This window comes from Delphinapterus leucas, chromosome 10 (genome assembly GCF_059928025.1).
Source record: "Delphinapterus leucas isolate spDelLeu-1000000601 "Yukka" chromosome 10, BTC_Dleu_Yukka2, whole genome shotgun sequence".
Lineage (NCBI taxonomy): Eukaryota > Metazoa > Chordata > Mammalia > Artiodactyla > Monodontidae > Delphinapterus > Delphinapterus leucas.
The window spans coordinates 103,634,952-103,653,086 of NC_143138.1; the positions used below are offsets into that span (position 1 = coordinate 103,634,952).

At 55.7% G+C, this 18,135-nt stretch overlaps 1 protein-coding gene across 2 annotated transcripts in view; it reads left to right on the top strand.

Moving 5' to 3' along the window:
- MGLL (monoglyceride lipase) overlaps positions 1-18,135 on the top strand; it is a 104,033-nt gene that overhangs the window by 17,357 nt on the left and 68,541 nt on the right. The gene's annotated exons all lie outside the window — the stretch shown is intronic.

Below are 18,135 nucleotides of genomic sequence, written 5' to 3' on the forward strand. Positions count from 1 at the left end.
TTCAAGCAGGGATAGGAGTCATCTCTGGGGGCAGAGGTCCCCAGGACCCTCGCCCACCTCCTCCTAGCGCCTCTCCAGCTGTGGCCATTTCTCCCTCGTGGAACAGTCTCTTCCCGACTCGCTCATCTTGGGTCATTTAATTTTGTTGTCGTAAATAAAATTTGCTCTCTTCTTTTGTGAACATATTCATGATAAGACATTGAGAAATTAAGGAAGAGTGGAAAGCTAGGACGACTGACCACCCCAGGACAATCCTTGTTAACATTCGTGGACTCTGAGAAACTGGAAAGCACCATAAAGATGATCAGCCCCTTGGCTCTGCAGATGGGGAGCCAGAGGAGCTAGGACCGTTCAGTCACCTGCAGAGGCCTGGTGCCTGTGGCAGGAATCAGGGGTCTGAGCCGAGTGAGCTGCGGGCCCACCTCCAGGAAGCCGGAAGTGGGCAGGCAAGCAAGAAGGTGAGGGGCAGGTGACCAGTGAGCCCAGGGGATCACCTGACTCTGCTGGGGTGGCTTCGAGCTGAGGGGACCTTGACCTGGGTCTGGACATGAACCTGCTGTCCAGTGAGGAGGCGGCCCGGGGCTCTGTGTCCACCTGCCATCCAGCCCTCTGCTGCCCGCGGCTCGCCCTGGTGCTCGCCTCACTGGCAGTGGGGCTTTCTGCTTCCGCATCCTCCAGGAGCGTTTGAAGGTTTGCCTAATAAATGTCCACCTCCTGTGCGGGTCATTTCTGTGTCCAGCCTCCTCCACCTCTGCTCTCGGTGAGTCTTCAAATGCCCGGTGGTGAGAGAGGGGCCTGGTGACCCCCTCCCTGTCAGATGAAGACCCTGCGTGTCCTCGTTGCCACAGGCCACCGGTGCTGTGGCGGCTGCAGCTGTCTGAATTATCATTTCCTCATTGTTCTCTTTGACTCAACTTTCCTTTTCACTGGCAAGCTATTTTAAGAGGAAGGGTTATTCTAACTCGGGAAATGGAAACCAGTATCAGGGGCCATCAGTGGAAGGTGACCACAGGACAAAAGAAAACCCCGGCACTGAATCCTAGCTCTACCCCGGGCTTGCCCCCAGCCTGGGCCTGTGGCTTCTCTCTGTCCTGAGAACGGAGGCGGGTCGTGTTGGAGATCTCTTTCAGACAGACCGGCACCTCGCCCGGGGCTCCGTGCATTCAGGGTGGAATGGGAGGGATGAAGGAGTAGTAGCGTCGCCCTGTGCACGTTCCCGTTCCTTGATGCTGTGCCTCCAGCCCTCCCCGGTTCAGCCTGAGCGCTGCCCGCATGGGGGCCCCACAGGTTGGGAGCCCGAAGACAGGTGTGCCATCTCCCACCCCCGTGACGTGTTGCACCAACTGGGAAGCGTCGAGGCTTGCACCTTCCCTTCCAGAGACTGGTGGTCTGGCTTCTCCAGGTGCACGCATGTCCACACCACACACCCGCGTTCACGAGTCCCCCGCGAGAGCCTGCCGCTCTCTTTTCTGTGGAACGTGACACTGCAGCAAGAGCGTCCCAGATGGCATGGGGTGCCTGCATCACCGTTGCTGTGCATCTGGCTGGCCCCTGGGAGGATGCAGGGGAGCAGCGGCAGGCCAGAGCAGCCCTGGGTGCGGCCCCTCCTCGTGGCCTGCAGGCGGCGGCTCACTGTTGGCAGCAAGAGCAAGCACAGGCCCTTTTCTGTGCAGGGAAAAGGAGCCCTGGGCTTGGAGACAGAGCTCAGAGCGCTTCCACGCGGAGACCACGTCAGTCTCACCAACATCTGGCCCTGGGCTTCCCTTTTCTGAAATCTTGGGACAGCTGTGAAGCTCTTCATTAATGGACCATCCTAAAAGCCATGCCATGTGCCTTCCGCAGACCATTAGTGATTTCCCAGAAGGCCAGTTCTAAATTGATCTCAACAGCGGCCCCCGAGGAGCCCTTTGGCACGAGAACCTTTTCAGAGCCGCAGGGCCACGGCTGCCAGAAGACGCCTCTGAAGAGATCACACATGTTAATGAAGGGTCTTAATCTCCTGCCCCCTTACAGTTCAGAACTGCTTTGCGATTGAAGATAAATCATTCCTGGAGGTTGCATCCCCCAAAGCGTAGGAAATTACTTTGAGGCAGGAGGAGTAATAATTTCCATATCAGTTTCGAGCTTGGTTTCTGGAAGGCAGTTACCCGCCTCACTTCAGGGGCGCCTTGAGCAGGTGATAGGAGGAGGGGCTGACGTGGGAGGGGCTGAGTAACCTCCGTCAGGGCATCCAGATGCCACTTCTGCTCACTGGATTTTGGGCGCTGGAACTGTCAGCTGCTAAGTACCTCAGAGGGCCCCGTATTTGGTTGGTTCTGCATTTTATTGGCAGCAATAAGGCATGTGGCTGAGTTAGTGACACCCTCTCTGACCAAACTCTTTGTTGTCGCTGATGTTGCTTTCCAGTTTTATTGAGATGTGATTGACATATAGCACTGTATGAGCTTAAGGTGTGCAGTGTAATGATTTGACTTAATGGACTTAGAAATGATTATCACATTAGGTTGGTGAACATTGCTCATCTCATATAGATGGGGAAAAAAAGTGTTTTTTTCCTCCTTGTGATGAGAACTCTTAGGATCTGCTCTCTTAACAACTTTCCTGTATCATGTACAGCAGTGGTAACTGGTCACCATGCTGTACATCACATCCCAGGACTTACTTATCTTATAACTGGAAGTTTGTACTTTTTGACCTGCTTCTTCCAGTTCCCCCTCCTCCCACCCCCATCTTTGGTAACCACAAATCTGATCTCTTGTTTTAAGAGTTTTCTTATTTTGCTGTTGTTTCTGTTTCAGTTCCATGTATGAGTGAGAGCATGTGCTATTTGTCTTTCTCTGACTTATTTCACTTAGCATAATGCCCTGAAGGTCCATCCATATTGTTGCAAATGGTAGAATTTCCTCAATTTTTATGGCTGAATTATATTCCACCGTATATATTGGGTTGGCCAAGAAGTCCATTTGGGTTTTTCCATAACGTCTTGCGGCGAAACCCGAACGAACTTTTTGGCCAACGCAATATATGCCACATCTTCATCCATTCGTCTGTCGACGGACGCTTAGGTTGTTTCCATAACTTGGCGACAGTAAACAATGCTGCTATGAACATGGGGGTGCAGATACCTCTTGGACATAGTGTTTTCATTTCCTTTGGATATATTCTCAAGTGAAATTGCTGGATCATATGGTAGCTTTATTTTTAGTTTTTGAGGAGCCTCCATACTGTTTTCCACAGTGGCTGCACCAATCTACGTTCCCACCAGCAGTGTAGGAGGGCTCCCTTTTCTGCACACCCTCTCCAGCATTTGTTATTTGTAGGCTTTTTAATGGTGGCCATTCTGACCAGCGTGAGGTGGTAGCTCAGTGTGGTTCTGATTTGCATTTCCCTGATGACTAGTGACGTTGAGCATCTTTTCATGTGCCTTTTGGCCATCCATGCATCTTCTTTGGAAAATGTCTGACCGCAGTCTTGGACCTGGTGTGTCTAGAGTGTCTGGTGCTGCAGGAAGCAATGCTGCACTCTGAGGGGTGGAGCACAGTGGCACTTGGCCCCTAACCCTGACTGTTTTCTCCATGGCGCTTTAATGTGACCTGGCACACGTTTATTTGCTGATTATTCTGTCTCCACCAGGGTAGGGACTTTATCTAATTCAGATGTGTCCTCAGAGCCTGGCCCAGAAACCCAGCGCTCAGTCAATCTCTGTTACTGAAGAAATGAGGGGCTGAGAGCCGGGCAGCCATTGGACTGTGCCCAGTGGTCCTGTTGCTCCTCCACCTGGTGTTACAGGTGGAGTCATCGCTGCCTTCCATCCCCTTTCATGGGTCGTTGTCTTCTCTAGGGAAAAATATGTCTATGTCTGTATCTATCTACATATAGATGGATGGATGGATGGACCCTTTCATGGGGCTTCGTCTTCTCTAGGGAAAAATATGTCTGTGTCTATGTGCATATAGCTGGATGGATAAATAGATTTTCTTTTTTAAGGAAATAGATGCTCTGGGAAACATGCTGGAGGAGCCTTGCAGCATTGGAACTTTGCAGTTCTTACCACTGTGCTTGTTAGGATCTTGCGTTAAAATGGATGTGAGGGTGGTAATATCAATTGGGGCAGGAAGACAGTAGCTGACCCCATGGGACCCACATAAAACCTGCCTCCTCCAGCACAGGCTGACTGACAGGGGGCTGTTGGCAGGAGAACACTCCACTACGCTGACAGTAGCCAGCTTTGTGGTGTGTGTGCTGTGTCATCTGCACTGCCGGTCCTGTGTTACCCTCGTTTCACCCGGGAGGAAGCAGAGAATTCAGCAACTTGCCCACCATTGCAGTTAGGGAACAGCAGAGCCTGGGCGTGAACCCACATCAGCTTGCACCTGCATGTGTGAAGGGATCTCGTACACGAGGGTCTGCATTTGTTAAGGTTCAGCCTGAGTGTTATGAAAAAGAAACATGGTGCTCATGTAAGATGGAGGTCTGTGTCTCTCTCCATCACCAGTCCAGGGGTCCCCACGGCCACTCAGGGCACAAGTCCCTCCCACCTTGTTGCCCCACCCTCCAAGGGTTTGGGGGCTTCCAAGAAGCCCAGTTCACTGTCTCTGCTGGTAGTGTAGCTGGGAGATGAGCTGTCGGCCACCAAACAGGGAAGAGTAAAGAGGCTGAGTCACGATTTCACTCATCCTTCACTCCCCTTCATTTGCCCGTCTCACCCTAAGCGAGGACTTGAGGCTGGTAGCTGGTCACATACAGTTGGCAAAATGCAGTCCGTACGCATAATCTCTTTCATCTTCTTGCCACCCCCCCCAAAAGGGGCGGGTAGGTCCATGCTGGTGAGGGCTGGAGCCATGAGCTGGGGCTCTCGGGGATCCTGGTGGGATGGGCAGAGCACAGGTTCAAGGTCAGGTGGATCCAGATTCTACTTCTGGCTCTTCTTTCTTTTTTTTTGAAAAAAATTATTTATTTATTTATTTATTTATTTATGGCTCTGTTGGGTCTTCGTTTCTGTGCGTGGGCTTTCTCTAGTTGCAGTGAGCGGGGGCCACTCTTCATTGGCCCGCGGTGCGCGGACATCTCACTGTCGTGGCCTCTCTTGTTGCGGAGCACAAGCTCCAGACGCGCAGGCTCAGTAGTTGTGGCTCACAGGCCTAGTCGCTCTGCGGCATGTGGGATCTTCCCAGATCAGGGCTCGAACCCGTGTCCCCTGCATTGTCAGGCGGACTCTCAACCGCTGCGCCACCAGGGAGGCCCCGCTTCTGACGCTTCTGATTGCTAGTGCGTAACTTCCGCTCTTTGAGTCTCCGTTTTCTGCTTTGCAAAATTGGCTACTTATGTCACAGGACTCCTGGGAAGAGTCTGCTGGGATGAAGGGTACGGCTTTGGGTAAGTGGACGGCCCCAGGCGTATTTCCTTCCCTCTGGCTGCTTCGGAGCCCCTGGCCCCTGACCGTTTGCCCCGCGTGTTTGATGACGTCCGAGGCAGCCCTGCCTGTCCCTTCCATCGTGGGCACTCTGCCAGCCCTTGTCCTGAGCCTTGTTACCTGTGGTCCTGTGACTCCTCCCACCGCCCACTTGCTCTGCCCATGGTGTCTCTTGGCCACTCCCCAGCTGGGCCGCATCGTCCGTGACCTCAGCTCCCTGCGGCCGCCCTGACCACCCATGTCCTCCCCAGACCCCTGTGGCTGGGGCACCCTGGGAGGGCCCGGAGCAGAGCCTCTTAGGGCAGGCAGAGGTGCAGAGCCCGGACAGGGGCCTGGCAGAGGAGAGGGCCCAGTGAAGGCGCAGGTGTCAGCACGCCAGAAAGCTGGGGTTTGTGTTGGCACAGATTGGAGTGGGAGGGCTGGGGGCAGGGTGTGGAGTTGGAGGCTATTGTGATCCTCGATCTGGGGGAACGGGGGCCGGGGGTGGTAGCAGAAGGGGTGGAGAGAGTGCACATGAGAGGCGAGGCCCATCTCGGGGGGTCAGGCCCGGGGCTCCGTGTCCAGAGGCTGCAGGGGTGGCCGGCACGGCCGCAGAGGTAGGCCTGGAGCTCAAAGCAGAGGCCGAGCTGGAGGCCGGCTGCCTGTGACGCGCGCCCAGGATGCACCTTGAGCACCGGAGGCTCAGGGGGCCGGCGAGGAGTCCACACCTGTCTTTTCACCTAAATCGAACTTCCCACCTGAACCCAAAGTACTCTCTGCTGGAATGAGCAAGTTTTCCTTCAAAGCTGATGGAATCCATTAACATAGTGAGCGGCTTGCTCTGTGCCGGGCGTGTTCTTTTGGTTTTTTTTTTTTTTTAAATTTATTTATTTTTTGGCTGCATTGGGTCTTCGTTGCTGCTCACTGGCTTTCTCTAGTTGCGGCGAGCAGGGCCTACTCTCTGTTGTGGTGTGCGGGCTTCTCATGGTGGCTTCTCTTGCTGCGGAGCCTGGGCTCTAGGCACACGGGCTTCAGTAGTTGTGGCACACAGGCTCAGTAGTCGTGGCTCGTGGGCTCTAGAGCGCAGGCTCAGCAGCTGTGGTGCACGGGCTTCGTTGCTCCACGGCATGTGGGATCTTCCCGGACCAGGGCTCGAACCCACGTGTCCTGCATTGGCAGGTGGATTCTTAATCACCGCGCCACCAGGGAAGCCCCATTTTGTCTTGTTTTCGATTGTATGCTGTTTTCCTAAGCTGGCATATTTTAGGATATTAGTGATATTCAGAGCACGTAAAATCGTAGGTATGTAAGTAAGGAGTTAGAGACAATTATAATAAAAGGATGGTGTCAGATCTCAGTCTTTTTGCCCCAGGGTTCTGCTTTCAGAGGGCTTCCAGCTCAGAAAAAGGCTGTGTGCAGAGCAAGACTAGATCGAGTCTTGAAAGGTAAAGAGACATATCACGTAGGAGACGTGGTAGTCCTGTGCATCCTCGAGACACCTTGCTTTGCCTGCAGACATTAAGGCTGTGGGCTGGCGAGGAACCTCAGCCTTGCTCTGCCAGGCCCAGGTCTTCTCGGGGACAGCCACACGGGGCGGAGGGCTGAGGGGGGCCAACCAGGAGAAGCTGGCAGAGACCCAGGAGTGCGTGTGCTGGAAGCAGAGTGGTGAGCAGTCTGGGGATAACGTCCTCTGCAGAGAGACGAGGACAGTGGGGCTGGGGGCCAGGCTGGTGCGGACCCCCCATGCCCGGTGACGGGGCGGCACCGCATGCTGCTCCCTGCTGGCCCTGACTGCAGGCACACCTGTCAGTCGCAGGAGCCCAAGGGCTCTGCAGAGTAGGTGAGCTATCACATTAGCAGGCTAGGTAAGCCCGGCATCCGGGTGGCCCGGGGGGGGATGCAATAAGTGCCCAAAGAGAGATGTTAGCAGTGTGATAAATTACGGGTTAAAAATGCATCAGACTGTCCATCGCCCTCTGCTTCAAGCTGGTTGATGCTGGATTTGCTTTTGCACATTTGTATGGAAACACACCTTTGGTGTGGCCTGTGATTTCCTAGTTGACTGACTTCAGGGCAGGCCAACTTTGGGATTTCATTATCCTTGCACAGGGAAACCTTTGCTGAGTGGGGTCGGTGCTGGAAGAGTGGCTGCTCCAGGCGTCCTGTGACACCTCCCGGGGCACCATCGGCTTCCGTGTGTTGCTGTCTGGAGGGTTGTGTGACAGTGTTCCTTCGATGGCCCAGGAATCAAGGAGCTCTGGTCTCAAACTAAATCCAGCCCCGTCACTGTCGTGATGCTGGGAGGCCAGACCCCGATTTTGGAACCCATGTGCAGTGGTTTCACGGTACTCATTCGTGAAGGTCGCGTTGAATGCAGAAGGACCAGCTGCAGGTCCACAGAGTGCGAGAGCCTTGATGCTCCAGGTGGTGGTGACATCACCCTGGGGGAATTAGGAATTGAAGCTGTTCAGAACCAGCCTTTGCAAAACCAGGACCCAGTGTAGGAACACAGTATGAGTCCCGAGTGTGGAGCTGAAAAGGCTCGGAGGCTTCCTGGGTTCAGCAGAACAGGGAGCTATGGTTGATAAGTGATGTCTGCTCTGGATGCAGGAGGGATGTTTATCGTCTGACTGTTTCCTGGGTGCTTCCCAGGTGCGGGCGCAGTGCCGGGGGGCCTTCTCAGGTGTTCCGTCCGCTCACTCACAGCAGCTCTGGAAGTAGGTGGCGCCGCACTTCCTGCAGGAAACTTCATGGAAAGACGTTGAGGAATCAAAAGAGGGGTCCAAAATGGAACATAAGTGTGATTACAATTATAAACCATAATTGCAGTTGTAATTATAAATTTATAATTAACTTACAAATAATGAAGAACAAAATTTAATGTCTGTGGAGAGGGAGAACCTGGAAGGAAATGTAATGTTCCTGACAGTATCACTGGGTGGTGGGATTATGGATGGATGTGATTTTTCTTTATGCTTGTCTGTATTTTTCCATTTTTCAAAATGACCCATATTCCTTTTTCAAACTTACATAAAGTATCTGTGTGTGGGTGTGGGTGTGGGTGTTTTTTCATGTTATACTTGTGGAGATTTGGTGGCCTTTGTCCCTTCATAAATTCACCAGGAACATTAATTACTCCTCCTCCTGTGAGTCTTGGTGGCTCCCTAGGGGTAGTTCCGCACCTTTTGCTTCAGCTGGATGAAAAGGTTTGGGCAGGACCCTCACAATTGCCCCTCATTTCTTGATACTGGGCACATCTTGACCTTTTTCAAAAAGGATGAGCAAAAGATGAAAATCACCAGAAATCCAGACTTTACAGCTCCACAGAAGGGCATCCTTCTGAGGACTCGAGGAAACGTATTATCAGATAGCTTTGCTACAAGAAATTTAGAAACTTTCCAATAACTTCCAACAGGATCCAGGAAGACTTGGCTATAAAACATTCTGTAAAATAAGAATGGGCACTTACGAAGAGGGAATAAACTGAAATCTGAAAAAGCTCCAGGAGATCCAGAGCTTTTCCAGCCTGGGGGATGAGATTGTGCATACAGAGTGCAGAGCCCAGCACCTGGCACACAGGCACTCAAAATATGCCATTCTTATCATTTGTAAAATCAAATTATGTTTATGTTATAACGTACACACACACATTACCTGTTTTTTAATGTTTTAGTAACGTTGGCATATGGGGATTTAGGCTAAGTGGGGTTTTTGAAACCACCCCGTTGTGCAAATCTGCCAAAGCAGGCCCTTCTTCCCATGGACATGCGTGGGTTGCAGTGAGAGCTGCTGAACCAGCCAAGGCCCCGGGCGGCTGTCATCCTGCTGCATGCCTGCTTCCACTCGGCTGCTTTATTTCTTTGGTGGGAGCCACTCTTGTTAGCGTGTTGGAGCCGGGAAGACTTCTGGCTGGCTGGCAGCCATGGGGCGTGGAGAGGTCCTGCAGCCTTGGGCAGGCTGACAGTCCAGCACTGCTCCCGTGTCCAAATGGCTCGAGTCGTGACCTCCTGTTGGCTTTAGGTCCATTTTGGGCACAGGTGGGGCTGCTTATGTGTAGAATACCCAGAGTGGAAGACCAGGAGGTGACCTGCCTGGTAACCGAATGGCTGTGTGGAGCAGGAGCTGCAAGTGCCAGCACCCTGGTGTGTTCCCAGGTGGCCCGGCTCACGCAGCGCCGCCGTGGGCTGAACAGGGAGAGGAAGCCGAGCGCCACGTGCTGGGCAGGCACCTTGAGGGCGTCGTCATTTACACCTCTGCGAGGCAGGGATTGCTTTTCCCTTTTTACGGGTACCTACCCGAGTGACTTTCTCAGATGGCGGAGGTGGGGTCCGAACTCAGGGAGAGCTGATTTTTAAAGCTCACCCCTTTTTGGTGACTCTAGGTTTTCTCTGCGGCCTTCCTGTCAGGTCTTACAGAAGGACGTTTGTGGACCACAGCCAAGTTTTTCTGCAATGTTACTGGTCTGTGAGATAAAAATAAAGTGAATGGATTGATTTAGCACGAGTATCTTAAAGCCAGGTCCGTAGCTGTCGGTCTCCATAGAGAGAGATGTGTGGACTTGGCCCCCTGAGTGGCCCCAGGCACAATGCACTCGAAAGGACAGGGGCCCTGGCCCCTCCTTCCCACGAGGACGGAACATCAGCAGATGGAGCCAGTTGCAGCGTGAAGAATTTCCGTGAAAGTGAGGGAAAAACTCCTGGCCTCAGGAGTTCAGTGCTGGGGTGAGTGGGCCGCATGGTGTCCTGGGGGCGCAGTAAGCAGGGAGCTCCTTCAGCAGGATGACTCGACCTCACTCAGCAGATAAGAATTTCTCCGCTTCTGTGTCTTGGGACAGCTAAGAGATGCAGAAGACACCTCCAGCCTAGAGACGGACATAACCAGCTGCCACTGTGTGGAGTAACCAGGGCGTGGACGTTAGCTCTGGCTGGGCAGTGGTCACCCTGGAGGCTGCAGGGTGCTTTGAACCGGGAGGGCACACAGACCAGGGGGAAGGGAGGCGGGCAGCTCCGTCCGCAGGGCACGCGGGTGCGCAGGGTGAGGTTTCAGCTCTCTAGATCTGGCCTTTCGGGCGACCTGGAAACAAGCTCGTGGTGAAGGGTACAGCTCAGAGCGCGGGGATGTGGGGAAGCTCGGTGGTCTCCGCTCGGCTTGTCTTCTGTTTCTGGGAGCGTCTTGGTATTGGGTGGGGGGCATGCGCATCATCGAAAGGAAGCGGAAGAGGGCCTCACAGGGGCTCGCCGGCCATGCCTTACACGTGCACTCTGGGGACCCGGCCACGCTCTCCAGCGGGGAAGGCAGGAGCGGGCGGCCTGGAGGACCAGGGTCACATCAGAGCAGGAGGGAAGGGGGTAGGGAGTGGGGGCCCAGGCGGGAGGAGGAGTCACACGGGTAGCGGGCGGGCAGCCCAGGCGTCCACTCTGGAGGCTCTGGGAAGGCAGCACCACGGGTTACTCATGGCCTTCAGCCCCGCTTTGTGCTCGTAAGTCCAGTAAGTCAGGGAAAGCAAAGGGCCTGCTGCACTCATCTCAGGGTTATCGACTCAGAGCAAACCTTGTGTAGGTGTCCTGCAGTCTCCCCCTACTGCCCAGGGCGAGGGCCTTTGGGACGCCACCTGACTGCACATCTGGACGTGGCCTTATCTTCCCCTTATCATGTGGTCCCACAGTGGCCCAGCGTGCAGGTTCAAAACTTACAGCTCTGTGACCCCAGGAGAGCTGCTTAGCCTCTCGGGGCCCCACTTTTCTCATCTGTAAAATGGGGAATCTAGTGGTGCCCACATCAGGGTTGTTGTGAGCCCTGAGTGAGCTAGCACCCAGCACACTTAGACCAGTATCTGGCCAAAGTAAATACCAGCTGTCAGCACTGGCTGTTACATAACGCCTGACTGCGCTCCGCGTCCTGCTGGGTTATTTTCCATAAATTCTCTCAATCATTCCTCACAAGGCCCGGGAGACAGGCATTATCGATCTGTTTTACAAACGAGAGGTCTATTTCTAGTTCCCTCTGTGAAGTTTTAGACCCCCTTCACTGGCTCTGTTCTATTTCTGTCCCCGCTGCACACTGTTCACGCTGTGGGAGCCCTGCCAGGGAGGAGGAACCAAGTCCTCCGGCAGCTGGGTTTGGACTCTGCAGAGCCCGGCGTGCTCCCGCTCTCGTTATGGGGAAGGGGTCCAAGCCAGCCTCACAGTCCCACCCGCAGGCCTGGTGACACATGCGCTGGGGGTTTTTTTTTGTTTGTTTTTTTAAGGCTGCGTTGGGTCCTCGTTGCTGCGCGCGGGCTTTCTCTGGTTGAGTTGCGGTGAGCGGGGGCTACTCTTCACTGCAGTGCACTGGTTTCTCGCTGGGGTGGCTTCTCTTGTTGTGGAGCACGGGCTCTAGGCACACGGGCTTCAGTAGTTGTGGTGCACGGGCTCAGTTGCTCCGCGGCATGTGGGATCCTCCCGGACCGGGGCACGAACCCGTGTCCCCTGCATTGGCAGGCGGATTCTCAACCACCGTGCCACCAGGGAAGCCCCAGGGGAATTTTTTTACGTCATAGAACTTGGCAGTAACGAGCGCGGTGGATGTGGATGCTGCTGTGTCCATCTAGTTTTCTGAGCGGGACGTCTTGGAAATAAGCAAGTACAGCCCCTGAAGAGGCAGGAGGATCCCCTCGCGCCCCCTGCATTGGGGGACGTTATGAGGGTCAGTGGGGCTGGTGCCCACAAAGCCTGCCGCTTCCTGGGTCAGGTGACCGCACCTGAGCTGCTGCCTGCTGGTGCAGACATCTACTGTGTCCCTCCGACCAAAAATCTCCTCCAGGAGATCCTTGGGTTTGTTTTTTGCTTTTTCTTCCTAATAAAATAAAATAATAAAACGAGCAGAACATCTCTTCAGCTGGGCAGTCAGTTCTTCCTTTGATGAGTCAGCATGTCTGGGAAAAGGGTGAGCAGGAAGGAGGCTGACGTTTTCTCCTTCAGCCAGGCCAGGCTGAGTGTTTTACGTTGGTCCCCTTAGTTCTCCCGACGGCCGTGTGCCCACCCTGCAGGTGTGCAGACGGAGGTGGGAGCAGGTCTCAGCCGAGGCCAAAGTCCTGTGGGAAATAGGTGGGGATGAGTTCTTTGCATCCCAGCACCGGTCTCTGTCTTCGAAGCACATGAGGCTGCTGGCCCGTTTCCCGCCCACCCTTCCAGGGGCCTCTGCACAGTGTGGGTCCATGAATGGGCTCGCTATCCAGCGGGTGAGTGAGGCAGAGCCCATGACAGGGGCTGCAGAGCCCCTCAGCGTATTTTCACATACCTTCTCTCACCTCATCTCCAACCCCATCGAGGAGGCGCCAGTGCCCCCGTTTCACAGGTGGAGAAACCGAGGCCCACAGAGGTGCAGGAGCCAGCTCACGGGGGCTGCAGCGTGAACCGGCCTCCAGGCTGCAAGTAGGACCCCCTGTGCCGTCGGAGAAACATCCTCACCGAGGACAGTGCCGGGCAGGACCCAGAGCCTTCCACACCTGTTTTCTTGTTTACCTTGCGATTCCTCTGTGGTCAGTGGTTTTAGGATTGTCCCCCTTTTACAGCTGAGAAAACTGAGCCCCAGAGAGGTCAGTCACTTAAACAATGAACAAGCGGAGGAATAAAGCGAATCAGTTATTTGATGGAGGGCGAGTTCCGCTTTGTCAAACCGAGGCACAGGTAAACCGGCCCTGGCTTGTAAATGCCGAGGAGCTCCGCAGCGTGTTCATCTCAGGGGCGGCATGTGCTTTACTGGGAGCTGCCCCACCTCCCAGGGCTGGATGCCAGGCAGGCCATCTGCTCCCGGGGCCGGGCCTGACAGTCGCCCTCTCCCGGAATGGGAGCGACTGGCTCCCGACTGGCTGCAGCCGGCGAAGAAGTTCCAGGAAGAAGATCCTCGCCAGCGTCTTCTGGAGCCTCGCTCCTGCCTCTGCGGGTATTGCCTTGTCTGCATAAACAGCCTCGCTGGTGTTCCGCTGCCGTCCTTTGTCGGGGATGCAAACACGAGGGGAGGAAGGAGGGAGGGGATCGCCTTCCCTGGCACCTGCTGGGGGCCTGGCCACGCGGGTTCCTCAGCAGACGTCGTCCCCTGCCTCCCTGCTCTGTTGTCCACAGCAGCTCCGGGGGCTTCGGTCAGATCGGGTCACTGCCCTGCTCGGTCCCACCCTCTGCATGCAGAACCCCCAGCTCTTCGCAGCAGCGTCCACATGGGAGGCCTTCTCTCTGGGCCTGGGGCGGGCAGGACCCTGCAAAGGACAGCTCTCATTCCCACCACGCCTGTCTCTTTCTCGGCCTGCCTTCCCGGCCGCTCCCTCCAGGGCCGATCAGGCTCCCTGCAGCCCCCCTGTGTGTTCACGGTGCTTCTCACAACACACGCTGACGTGTGTGTTCCCTGCTGAGGCCTGTCTTTCCCACTGGACTGTCAGCTGTGTGAGGGCAGGGGCAGTGCTGTTCGTCCGTCTCTTGTCCCTGGGGCCTGGCACGTGGTAAGCCTTGAGTCCGTATTTCTGGGTGATCTCAGTCAAAGGACTGCCGTCGCTGCCATCCTGTGAGTGGCTAGGGGCCTTGCCCGGGGTCACGAGAGGCAATGCCGGGAATCAAACCAAGTTGTCTTGGCTTCAGACGTTGCTCCCTGTTCACAGCCTTGAGTGAGGCTGGTGTTTATTTACTTGGCATGCTGGTTCCACAGTGCTGTTTTCCAGAGCTGAAATGTAATCACGGGGTCTCGTGAAAGCCCAAAGGAGCAATGCCAGGTGACGGCCAGCGTGCAGTGGTGAATGTGCTGGGGGGTTCCCTTTTCCCCAGAGACACAGCGGAAGCACGCAGCTCGGGAAATGGCTGGATGTTCCCGTGGCAGCGAGGTGGGGACCTGGGAGGGGCTGCGGCCCGGCCTCAGGTTTAGATCGCAGGACGGGACGGTGAGCAGGGGCTCCACCTACAGCAGGCCTGGGGGTGGGGGAGGCAGGAAGGTCTGCCGGGGGAGGGGGCTGTCCCGACGGGTGGGTGGGGCGAGGCAGAGGGACACCCCGGGCATGAGGTCTGAGCCCGTGGGATGCGGTGGGCAGAGGGATCCAGGCTCCAGGGGTCTTGCAGCCTGTCAGTACATCCTTCCTAAGCTCCTGTGTGTGCCAGCATCTTCCTCAGCTGAGAACTCGGCCGTAAATGAGCTAAATGAGACCTCTGCTCTGGAGAGTACGCGCCGGTCAGGGGTCGGGGAGGCAAAGCAAAGCGTGGCCGTGGACCAGTACTTCAGACGGTGCCGCGTGCTGAAGGGACCCTTCACCTGAGGTGGTCAGAAAAGGCCTGAGACCCAAGCGACAGTCCAAGCACAGTCAGAAAAGAGGGGTACCCAGAGAGGCCTCGGTTGGCGCAGGGGTTCCGTGCCGGCGCCCACCTGCCCGGCTCTCGGGAGTCGACTGTGTACACCTCTCCCCAGCACCGTGTCCGGTGGTGTCACGTTAATAACTTGAAATCCGCTGTGCTGAGAGCATTTACACCGTGGAAACTGGCAAACACTACAAATGAGGACCACTCCCTACGGTTATTAAACATTTAGCAGTGCACCCCGATCTGCTTATCTGAGCGCTAGGAAGAAGGGTAGCCCTCGGCCGAGGGGAGAAGGGAGATGAGGGCGTGACCACGGGGCCTGTAGCTTCTCTCTGACGCAGCGGGAAGTCTCATGTGACTGGATCTTCACTTTGCTAGACGCATTCTACAAAATAAAGGCTCAGGTCCAGGGAGCAGGGAAGTGTGGGGAGCAGGAGGGCAGACTGATGTTTCAGAATTGGGGTCCAGGTGAGAGCTGAAACTAGCAACTAAGGGGAACCCACTTGATGGCAGCAGCAGCTTAGGACCAGTCGAGGCCAGTGCCGGAGGGCGTGTCTGTGGAGAAGCCTGGCCTGGGTCTGGGGGAGGCGAGCGTGCAGGTGCTGCCCATCTGTGCGGGGTGTGTGTGTGTGGGTGGGTGGGGGGTGGGGGGGGGCAGAGACCTCTGCTGCCCGCAGTGGATGGCCACGTCGGTCTGCTTGTTTCCAAAGGGGTGGCGGCAGCATGCCTCAGAAGCCTCTACAGCGATCCAGATAAGCCTGTGGTTTACCCAGCATGTCCCTCTGGGAGATAAGTGGCTCCAAAAGTCTCCATGCCAGAAGGGCTGCTTTCTCGCCACTGGGGATCCCACGTGGCGTCTGAGCAGCATCGTTGGCCGCACTGCACGTGGTGAGAGGTGCTTCTCTGCCTCGGCCACACAGCGGAACCTCTGGGGCACTCTCCCACCCAGACCAGTTAACCAGAGCAGCTTCCGGGGGTGGGACACAGCCTTGGCACTTTGGAAAGCTCTGCAGGTGATTTCAGGTGTGGCCCAAGTTGAGAACCACTGGGGGAGAAGTTGTTCCTGTACAGTAAGAGCACCCGTTCTCCCACACGTTGTGTCCAGGCTGGGTTCTGTTAACAGACAGTTCCAGGCATGGTGGCAGTGATGCCGTGTGCCACTCCTGTGGATGCAGACTGAGACCCTGAAGTCCTCCTCCACCCAGTGGGTCCTGACCGCAGGGAGAGGCTGGCTGTCACGTGACCCGGCTTGTCTGTCCACGTTAGCTGTGGGCTGAATTAATCCAGCAGCTGCCACGTTCCCCAAGGATATTAAAGTGCTTGAGCTGCCCCTTCTGGGAGCACAGCCCCTTGTGCCGATGGCAGGTGATGGCTCTTTAGAGGTTCCAGCCATGCTTCTGGGTAGCTGAGGGACATCCCGTCAGCCGACCCCGGAAGTGTCAGGTGGGCTGTTGTAATCTGCCCACATTGACGTCTGATCAAGCAGAGGTGGCTGGACATTCCGTGGAGCAGTGAAGAGGGTGTGAGATGTCTGTTGTATTTTAGGAAAAGGGCAGGGAGAACAGATGCAGAAGGAAACTGAGGTTAGTGCTGGGGCTTTGTGTGCCGCTCAGGGAATAAAATGCGGGGTGCAGAGGGGAGCTGCAGAGAGAACCCAGGAGTCTGCTCGCTCACCACATATGTGCCAGTGCCACTAGGCTGGGGCAGCTCTGGGATTCTGCCAGCAGCAAGGTGGACAAGGCTTCTGGCCTCTTGAGCTGACCTCGAAGTGGAGGAGAGAGCCAGGAACCAAGCGAGCAAGTGAATAGCAAAGCAGTGGCAAACTGTGACGTGCAGTGTGGGCCCAGTGTAAACAAGGGCAAACTGTGAGGTGCCATGAGGGCCCAGTGTAAACAAGGGCAAACTGTGACGTGCAGTGTGGGCCCAGTGTAAACAAGGGCAAACTGTGAGGTGCCATGAGGGCCCAGTGCAAACAAGGACAAACTGTGAGGTGCCGTGAGGACCCAGTGCAAACAAGGACAAACTGTGACGTGCAGTGAGGGCCCAGTGCAAACAAGGGCAAACTGTGAGGTGCCGTGAGGGCCCAGTGCAAACAAGGACAAACTGTGAGGTGCCATGAGGGCCCAGTGCAAACAAGGACAAACTGTGACGTGCAGTGAGGGCCCAGTGTAAACAAGGGCAAACTGTGAGGTGCAGTGAGGGCCCAGTGCAAACAAGGGCAAACTGTGAGGTGCAGTGAGGGCCCAGTGTAAACAAGGGCAAACCGTGGCGTACAATGAGGGCCCAGTGCAAACAAGGGCAAACCGTGACGTGCAGTGAGGGCCCAGTGCAAACAAGGACAAACCGTGACGTGTAGTGAGGGCCCAGTGTAAACAAGGGCAAAGTGTGAGGTGCAATGAGGACCCAGTGTAAACAAGGGCAAACTGTGACGTGCAATGAGGGCCCAGTGCAAACAAGGACAAACTGTGATGTGTAGTGAGGGCCCAGTGTAAACAAGGGCAAAGTGTGAGGTGCAATGAGGACCCAATGTAAACAAGGGCAAACTGTGACGTGCAATGAGGGCCCAGTGCAAACAAGGGCAAACTGTGATGTGTAGTGAGGGCCCAGTACAGGTCAGAAAGGCCAGAGGCACAGAGGCCGCTCCAGGAGACGTCTTCCATGAGTCCCAGGCACGAGGAGCAGTCATGGGAGGTCTGGGGGTGGGTCCTCCGGGGAGACGCGCCAAAGACCCTGAGGTGGGAAGAGCTGGTGCTGCTGAAGAATGGCCGGAAGCTCCCCGTGAGGACGGCAGTGAGCGGGAAGGGGCCGAGGAGTGGTGAGACGGGAAGGGACAGGACGACCTGTACTCTGGGCCTGCTGGTCGCCCGCTGGAGACCTGAAAGCCGGGTGGTGACGTGCTCTGCTCTACATTTTACCCACTTGCTGTGTGACCTCTCTGGTTTTCACTGTCAGCTGTAAAGAAGGTAAAGGTAGATGATTATGAGGGTTAGAAGCCTGTATGTGGACTTAGCGGAGGAACTGTCACATGGTAAATGCTCCGTGAAAGGGCAGCTGCTGTCCTCCCCCTCCTGCCCCTCTCCCTCCCCCCTCCTCTTTATGGGCGTGGCTCACAGGAGTTCCTCCCTTGCCTGAAGGGGACTGTAGCCTCCCTGGGCCGCATGCTGAGCACCAGACTGGGCAGTTGTATATTCAAGAATCTGAGTGCCCTCCTGTAACCCTCCACTGCTGGGTCACTCTGGGGTGAGCCGCGGCGTGATGGGTGCTGCTGTCTGTGTCCGCAGGTGGGCTCACCACATGGAAGGCTTTCGGCGGCTGGGGGACTGGGCGCCCAGCCAGCTCTGCTTCCAGGCCTGAGGCTTCCACTGCACAGATCTTGGGTGCGAGATACCGTGTTTATTTCAGAACGTCACAGCCTCTTTCTTCCTTCCT